This window comes from Mustela lutreola, chromosome 17, assembly GCF_030435805.1.
Source record: "Mustela lutreola isolate mMusLut2 chromosome 17, mMusLut2.pri, whole genome shotgun sequence".
Taxonomy (NCBI): domain Eukaryota; kingdom Metazoa; phylum Chordata; class Mammalia; order Carnivora; family Mustelidae; genus Mustela; species Mustela lutreola.
The window spans coordinates 32608728-32617147 of record NC_081306.1 but is presented as its reverse complement, the minus strand read 5'-3'; positions in this window follow the sequence as shown (position 1 = coordinate 32617147).

The window sequence follows — 8420 nt, the reverse complement described above, 5'->3', positions numbered from 1 at the left end:
TCTGCCGCTACATCCCCCTGCCCCACTCTCTCTCTCTCTCAAATAAATAAATACAATCTTTAATTTTTTAATTAAAAATAAGATAAATAAAATAAAAAGTCTGGTCTTACTGCCCCATTTAGCTCCTTTTTTTTTCAGTTGTATTTAAAGCAGCATGAGAGAACATGAGGCTCTCAAACTTAAAAAAAAAAAGGAAAAAATTGAGTTTTGTTAGGATTTAAGATCTTGTCTGCTAGACAAAAATGTTGGCTTTGTTAACATGTGAAAATTAACAAAAGAGAATAAGATAGAACTCTAATAATTTTTGTAGAAATTAAAAATTTCCTCCAACCCAATTACATACAGACCCATTAAGTAAATTCATTCCAATGTCCCAAACCGACCTTTTCTAATAGTTATGCATCCGTGTAAACAGGGTCAACCCAAGGAATGAATAAATATTATTATTTTTTTCCTGTCTCTTCCACAGTCACATCTGGGTAGATTGGTAGCAAGCCAATTATCTATCTTATAAGACATGATATCATAAGGAAGGGTATTCTGTCCATTTGGAACAACTGAAAATCGTTGTAATTTTATCTTGGTGCAGTAACTTGAGATGGCACAGTGTGGGTTATGAATATATTTTATTTTTTTACTGGGAAGAAGAGATTATGGAGATATTGGTTATCCAAGAGAAACTGACAGGTGTTGATAGTTGCCAGGTCAATATCCATTTACTTTTTCCTTTAATATCAGAAAGCACTGAGGGATTGACAACAAGGAAATTTAAAACAACATCAAATATTTTATTGTCTCTTTTCTAGTTACATTGTAACCATATGACAAAGTATCAGTCGTACAAGATATCATTCTCTTTTACCTCTATCTTTCTGCCAGAAATGTGGGCTTAATAGTGAGAACTCCAACAGCAATTTTTGCAACTGTGAATAAAAAGCCATGAAAACCTCTAAGATACTTCACTTGACTTTCTTAGGACTCTGAACCAACACCAGAAAACACTCTCTGTAGTCTTCTTGTTAAATGAAAAAATATGGTTAAACCACTTTTGACAGTCTACTACATACAGCAAAATGTAAATCTTAATTGAAATATGTCCTCTCAGCTGTGCTTAAGCAACTGAGTCCTGAGCTTTTCAGGTTTTCAGTCTGAAAGAGTACACCTCTGGTGCTCTGAAAGGGAAGAGAAAGGACACCCTGTTCTCCATATAAATTAAAGAAGAGAAATCTGTGCATTTAAGTGGGCCATATAAAATTTATCAAGCAATTATCTCCTAACTCCTTCCTATCCAAATTACCTGATATGCTCTCCCTACTCCTTTAATCCACGTTACTGCCTTTTCCAGGATTCTGTATCACATCACAACATGTCTTCTGTTATTTCCTTCTTGCAAGCTAGTTTTGTTTTCTCCATCTAAAAAAATCAACAATCATTGTGTATTTCAATTCCCATTTTCCTCAAATGCATTGATTCTTCTTATCTATTACTCTTTTCTCATACTCAGTGTCTTTGTCTTTATGGGGTTTGTACTTTGCTTTACCCCATCCTTTACTGCCCTTATATAATCAAATCTAATAACTTCTTAGAGAAAGTTAAAAATTCCTGCATAGCCACACGTGAACACAAAGTCACTGATTTTTAGCAAACCTATAAGATAGTCAGACATCCATTCAATTTCTTTTTTTAAAGATTTTATTTATTTATTTATTTGACAGAGAGAGATGACAAGCAGGCAGAGAGGCAGGCAGAGAGAGAGGAGGAAGCAGGCTCCCTGCTGAGCAGAGAGCCTGATTTGGGGCTCGGTCCCAGGACCCTGGGATCATGACCTGAGTCGAAGACAGTGGCTTAACCCACTGAGCCACCCAGGCGTCCCTCCATTCAATTTCTTAACTGAGTCTCAAATGCATCCTGAGTTCTAACCTAAACCTAAGTTCTACTTCTTACACGTTGTTCTATGACCAAATTCTTTCAGTTCAGTATTTTGTAACATGTAAATATTAATCAATTGATGCTTTGTTTGTGTATTTCTATGAAAATAATTTGAATGATTTATTGTTATATTTATAGATTTATAATCAAAGTTTCATCAGTTGAAGTTTTTGGAAATTTCAGATATAATGATTAACCTAAAATGATACTGCCTCAAATCCCTCTGATATCAAGGCCCAACACCTGATTATAGCCAAACCTGTGGTGGATAGTTCCATGGGAAATTGCAGCTACTTAACACTGATAGCATCTCATGTTCTCTCTCTCATTTTAGAATGTCTCCAACACAACCCAAAAGTGTAGGAGAGTTAATGTCCTCTGAGGACAGCTCTCAGTGAAGTGGAAATAAGAACCATAGGTAAAATTGTCAGTTTTCAGGTCTTCATGAGGACAACTTAAAGAAGTTTCTTAGGACCTTTCAGTAAAAGCAAGCCTTCATTTTCTATCCACAACAATTATATCAACAATGTACCTCTTTGACAAAGTTGCTTCTTCACTGTATCACTTTCCCATTCTTTTCTACCTTGGGTAATCTCCCAGATAAACTAACAGTACTCAAATCCTTTGTCCTACTCTTTGCTCTCAGGATAAATGGAGCCAAAAGTCTTAGATTAATATCAAGTTCTGAATGGGATCTTAGAGCTATTTCTGTCCAGATTTTCATAAACATAGGGACCTTTGAATTATCAGGCTATAAGTAAGTTCTAAATGGAGGGGGCAAAAGCAAAAAGTAGAAATTTTTATGTTTGATTTTTAATCATGATTAATTGACTTTATTGATTATTAAAAATACTAACTTTATAAAAGCGTGGATCTTTGTAAAACAATGTCATTATGTAAGAAATAAGTTGCATAGTCCTTTTGAGAATATTAAACCAAGTGTTCAGGTGCCATCTAATTTCTTGTTTAATCCAGAACTTTGGTGTGCATTATCTTGAGGAATAGGATTTTGAAGTCCAGACAGACTAACAGAAAACTGATCGAAATGTGTGTGTTTATATTTCTGCTTTTGTTGTAAAAATCAAAGTGTGATTGCTGGTTTAAAATGGTAAAACTAATAATGTTCATGGACTCTATTATAAATTTTCTAATTGTATGGGAAGAATCCAATAAACATAGAATTAATTGATTTGCAAATCCTCAAAGAGCTACAGGATCAGGTAGTGGTATGTTCTGATTCAACAGCATCATAATGCAGCATTTTATATGTGTGGCTAATAGATATTTTCATGAGTGTTTGCTAGCTAGTCATCCAATACAGAGAAATATTAGGTAGGGTAATTACTCACAGTTCTGTTTAATAAAATGAGAGAAAATTATCAAATGACACTAATAATAATAATCCTATAGCAGGCTAAATAATTCAATGATAATTACAAGTATTAATCCGGCTTTCTTCCCTGATTATGACTCTTCTCTCCTTTATCCTAATGGGAGTAGCAGATTGTCTGCAATGAATTGTGAAAACCCAGCAGTGACTTTGGCAGTGAAGGCCTCCCATCAATTTTGATAGGTTAAAATGATTCTGGTTGGTCTTGAGCAAATGTGCCAATTTTTTTTTCAGTGTGTGTCAGAAAAGAAAGAAGCAATAGTAAATTCTTGCTGTTATTCCATGGAGCCAATAAAATCATACTGCCAACAAGAGGCTGTTGACACCGTAACTGTAGTTAACTGTCTTGAATACTAGGCCTGGAAATAAAATTCCAATATTTCACATAACCTCTTTTTTTTTTTTAAAGAAAAAAACAAAACAAAACAAAACAACTATACAGCTTACATATAGGGCCCTGCTATTGTGTAACTATTTTTGAACATGTCTACTGTGTGTGTATATATATATGTATTTTTTTTCTGTGCAATAAATTCATTTGGAGATAAATTTGGATTGCAAATTATTTTGGGGGAGGCATGGTATTTGTGGCTAGTCTTACAAGTAAAAAGGACTAAAAGAAAGAAGAAAAACATTGTTTATTACAGCATATTTACATCTGTCCAAAGTACTTATTTACTATAATACTGACTAATGTATAATACTGTACACAAAGAAAGAAGTTAAATGAGTTATAATTCAGTTGAAGTATAGCTGGCCATTTTAAAACTTACCACTGAATCTTTCTGGTATGAAATGTGATATCTGGCAATCTGGTCCAGTTCATTACATCAGGTCATTTGTATGTTCTTATTACCATTTTGATAGCATAGCACATTTTATAACCCAGACATTTTACAATGGAACTATGATGCATGTATTTTCAAAAGTATAGACATACATGAAGCTAAGAGGTCAAAAAAGATGAATGTCCGTAGTACCATATAGACTCAACAAATAAAAGTGTCCAAGGCTCTGAGTGAGATTTATGAATATTGTATAAGATTAGGCCAACATGTGGTTTTGATATAAATAATCTGTTCTTAAATTAGAATTACAGTCGTTGAGTACAGTGTTGAAAATGGCAGATAGATTTTAGCTATCTTTGCTCACTAGGGAAAATGGAAAAATGTTTAGTTTGGTCAGATTTTCACTTAACTTCTGAAAAATCTTAAGTTTGAGAGAACCCTTCTGAAATAAGAATCGTTAAAGACATAACCCCTTTGGCACAAGTTTTCAAGAAACTTGTTGGATGTTGTAGACAATTATATGGCACGCGTACTGCTCTAGATGTTTCATGCCAATAATATGTAATCCATACCAAGGCGACATATACATATAGAGATGTTCCTCAGCTTACAAGGGGGCTATGTACAGAGAAACACATAAAAAATTGAAAATGCATTTAATACCCCTAAACTATCAAATATCATAGCTTACCTTAAGCTTATTTAAACATACTCAGAACACTTACATTTGCCTGCATTTGGGAAAAATCATCTTAAGCAAAGCCTATTTTATAACAAAGTATCAAATATCACATGCAATTTATTAAATATTACACTAAAAAAAAGAAGAATGGTTATATATAGAATGGTTGTAAGAATATCAGGTGTTCACCCCTGTAATCTTCTAGCTGACTGGGAGCTGTGGCTCACTGCCGCTGCCCAGCATCACAAGATGGCACCACCACATGTCACTGGCCCAAATTTATAAAGACCCAAATTCAAAATTCAAAGTACAGTTTCTACTGAATCACTTTCACTTTCACATCATTGCCAAATATATCATAAGTTGAATCACTGTAAATCAGGAGCCATCTTATTTGAAAGGTAAATCACAGTCACCCATATACACACAAAAAAAGGCCTTCATGTAGGGCCATCTATGGATCTCTAAACAACATAGCATGACATATCAACGGCAAAAAATGGACGTGAAGGGGACAATTGCTTTGCGTCAGTACTCTGAGCAGTAACATACATGGCCTTACTCACCTAGCAGAACTCCAGAGCTAGCTGATGGCAAGGAATTTTACAAATGTTTGCTGAACAGATGAAGCACTATTCTTTTTAAATTAGTGTGCATATCTGTTTTCTAAAAATATGTTAATTTATTTTATTGACTTATTACAAAACCAAATAATTTCCTCTTATTTAAGTGGCAGGTAAACAGAATTCTTTTTAATTTAAATCAAATGGCTTTTTAGGGAAAATATACTAAAAATTCTGAAACTTGTATTGCTTATGAATCTTTTATTGGAATCCTTATCAAGTTGTATTTTTCAAGTTTTTCCTAAATAATCTTCAATGAATTGAAAATATTTTTTGGATTTTATTCAAGGCTATTAACACACAATTTCACTTTGTTAAATATAGTGCTAAACTTTCAACCAAAACGTTGTTTCTTTTTTTTTCCACTACCACATCCTCCATCTACTGACTGGATTCTCTCCCCAACTAGCACATATATACCATTGTCTATCTTTAGGATAAGTAAGGGTCATCTTTTGTCTTTATTCTATTCCTCGTATGCTTCTGAACTTGTTGAATTTTAATATAGTCACACCATAAGCATCACATATTTGATTCCGCTTTAAATAGTAAACAGTGCACAACCAGAGCATACCTTCAAAGCTATCAATAGACTTACTCTGATATATTATTTTTGTATTTTTGTAAATTAAAATAATTAAATTATAGAACAAGAGTTTCAGGTGGTAGGTATTGTAAGTTTTACCCAAACTGACTTTTGTCAAACTCGTTTTTGTCATCATATATGTCAAGTAGTTTTCTCGGGTTTATTTTTAGAATATCCTTGTATAATGAATATTTACACTGATATCTAGTATAAAAATCTTGCAATTTATTTTAGAAACATTAAGATATTGAAAATCAATCTATTTCTTTAATTCATTGAAGACATTTTTGGCTTGTTTCTAGTACTTTCTTACTGGTTAAAAAATAAATTTGAAGTAGTCTGAATTTCATTATCATATGGCACTTGCCCTTTGATGAATACAAAGACGATATTCTATATTAGCTATCTGAGAAGAATTTATTTTTTTAATTTTATTTATTTGTAAGAGAGTGAGTGAGAGAGAGCACAAGCAGGGGTAGCAGCAGGGTGAGGGAGAAGCAAACTCCCGGCTAAGCAGGGAATCTGTTGCAGAACTGAGTGCCAGGACCCTAAGATCATGACCTGAGCTAAAGGCTCAGGCGTTTAACTGACTGAGCCACCCAGGTGTCCCAATCTGAGAAGAGTTCTGTATGTTATTCCTATTAATATGCAGTTTAAAGTCTAGGTAATTAACTTAATATTTAAGTGGCTATTACATAGATAGCACTATGTTCCAGGCAGAGGGTAAGAAAGAAATATTAAATCAACCATATTCTATGCATTCTAAATGAAAATAATTAATCAATCATAATAACTCCTTCTATTTATGGAATATCAACTTATAAGCTTTCCTCCATATGAACAATGCCAAATACCAGAATAAAGGGTCATCTAATACAAATAAAGGATAGAATTAAAGAATTCTGGTAAGCCATTTAATTTTGAAAAATGGTGTTCTATTGTTGCTGAGTTGTGGTTTTCAGTTACATAATATCTGATAAGTGTAGAAGTAACATGAGTGTTACGTGAGATGAGAAATGGTATATAATTAAGATATTTTTAAATGTACAGATAAATACAAATTTGTAAACATAGCATTATGGAGGAATAAAAATAAATGATAGCTACACACTCTAAAGTGAATAAATCTTGGAAAGCTAATAGAGAAGTAAAACAAGGACAGTGCAAAAAGTATGGTACATTTTTATGAAGTTCAAACAAATTCTGTGAAACCATAGATGGACTTAAAGATACTATTATGTATCAAATATTGTAAAAATTAAGCAAGGAAATAGCAAACATAAAATAACCAAAGCATACAAACTTGGGTAGATACAATAGGTGTGATCATGTTCTACTTCATAAAGAGATGAGTTAATAGATAAATAAAAGTAACTAGACTTTTTAGAAGTTAATAAAACTTTGCCTGTTATTTCTTAGTCATATAAAATATATGGTTTTCTAACAAAAACGTTTATCTTAAAAATATTTAAAAATAAATTTCAGGCTACTCATAAGGTTATATTTACTTTTCCACTGAAGGAAAAGCTGGTTGTTGTAGTTGTAGTTGTTTGTTTGTTTTAGTCTCCTTCTAGTTTTTATTATTATAATGTGGAATGAGGAATGTTAGATTGAAAAGGGAATTATTTTATAGACAAAAATCATTACTTGATTCACCTCCTGGTACAGCAGATGGAACTCCTGAATATATGCCCTTTTGCCTTACGGAAGAGTAACAGTTACGCTTACTTCTGAAACATACTTGGTGGTGGCCCTAAATAGTGACACCATAGTAAACATTTTGAATATTTGCAATTAATTTTTATAGTCATAGGGCTCCAAAAGGCACTGCTGGTATCGTAGCAGGTATTTCAATAAAGCTTAAAGTTGCCTGACTGTTAAAAATATTAACAAGGCACAAAACATGGCAGAAGTATTGTCCTCAGATATTATTTTTTCCATATGCTCCTGATTCCAGACATGACAAGTTATTTTTTAAAAAATTTTTTAATAAAAGATTTTATTTATTTATTTGACAGAGATCACAAGTAGGCAGAGTCAGGCAGAGAGAGAGAGGAGGAATCAGGCTCCCTGCTGAGCTGAGAGCCCGATGTGGGACTCGAACCAAGGATCCTGGGATCATGACCTGAGCCGAAGGCAGAGGCTTTAACCCACTGAGCCACCCAGGCGCCCCCATGACAAGTTATTTTTGATAGATATATATACAATGTATTTTCCAGTTATAAGAAAAATGGTTCTGCTATTTTAAACCTTTTTTTAAAATTACATAATTTTTTAATTAAAATTTTATTTTTTAATGTTTTACTTTTCTTTTCTTTTTTAAAGATTTTATTTATTTATTTGACAGACAGAGATCACAAGTAGGCAGAGAGGCAGGCAGAGAGAGAGAGAGAGAGGGAAGCAGGCTCCCTGCAGAGCAGAG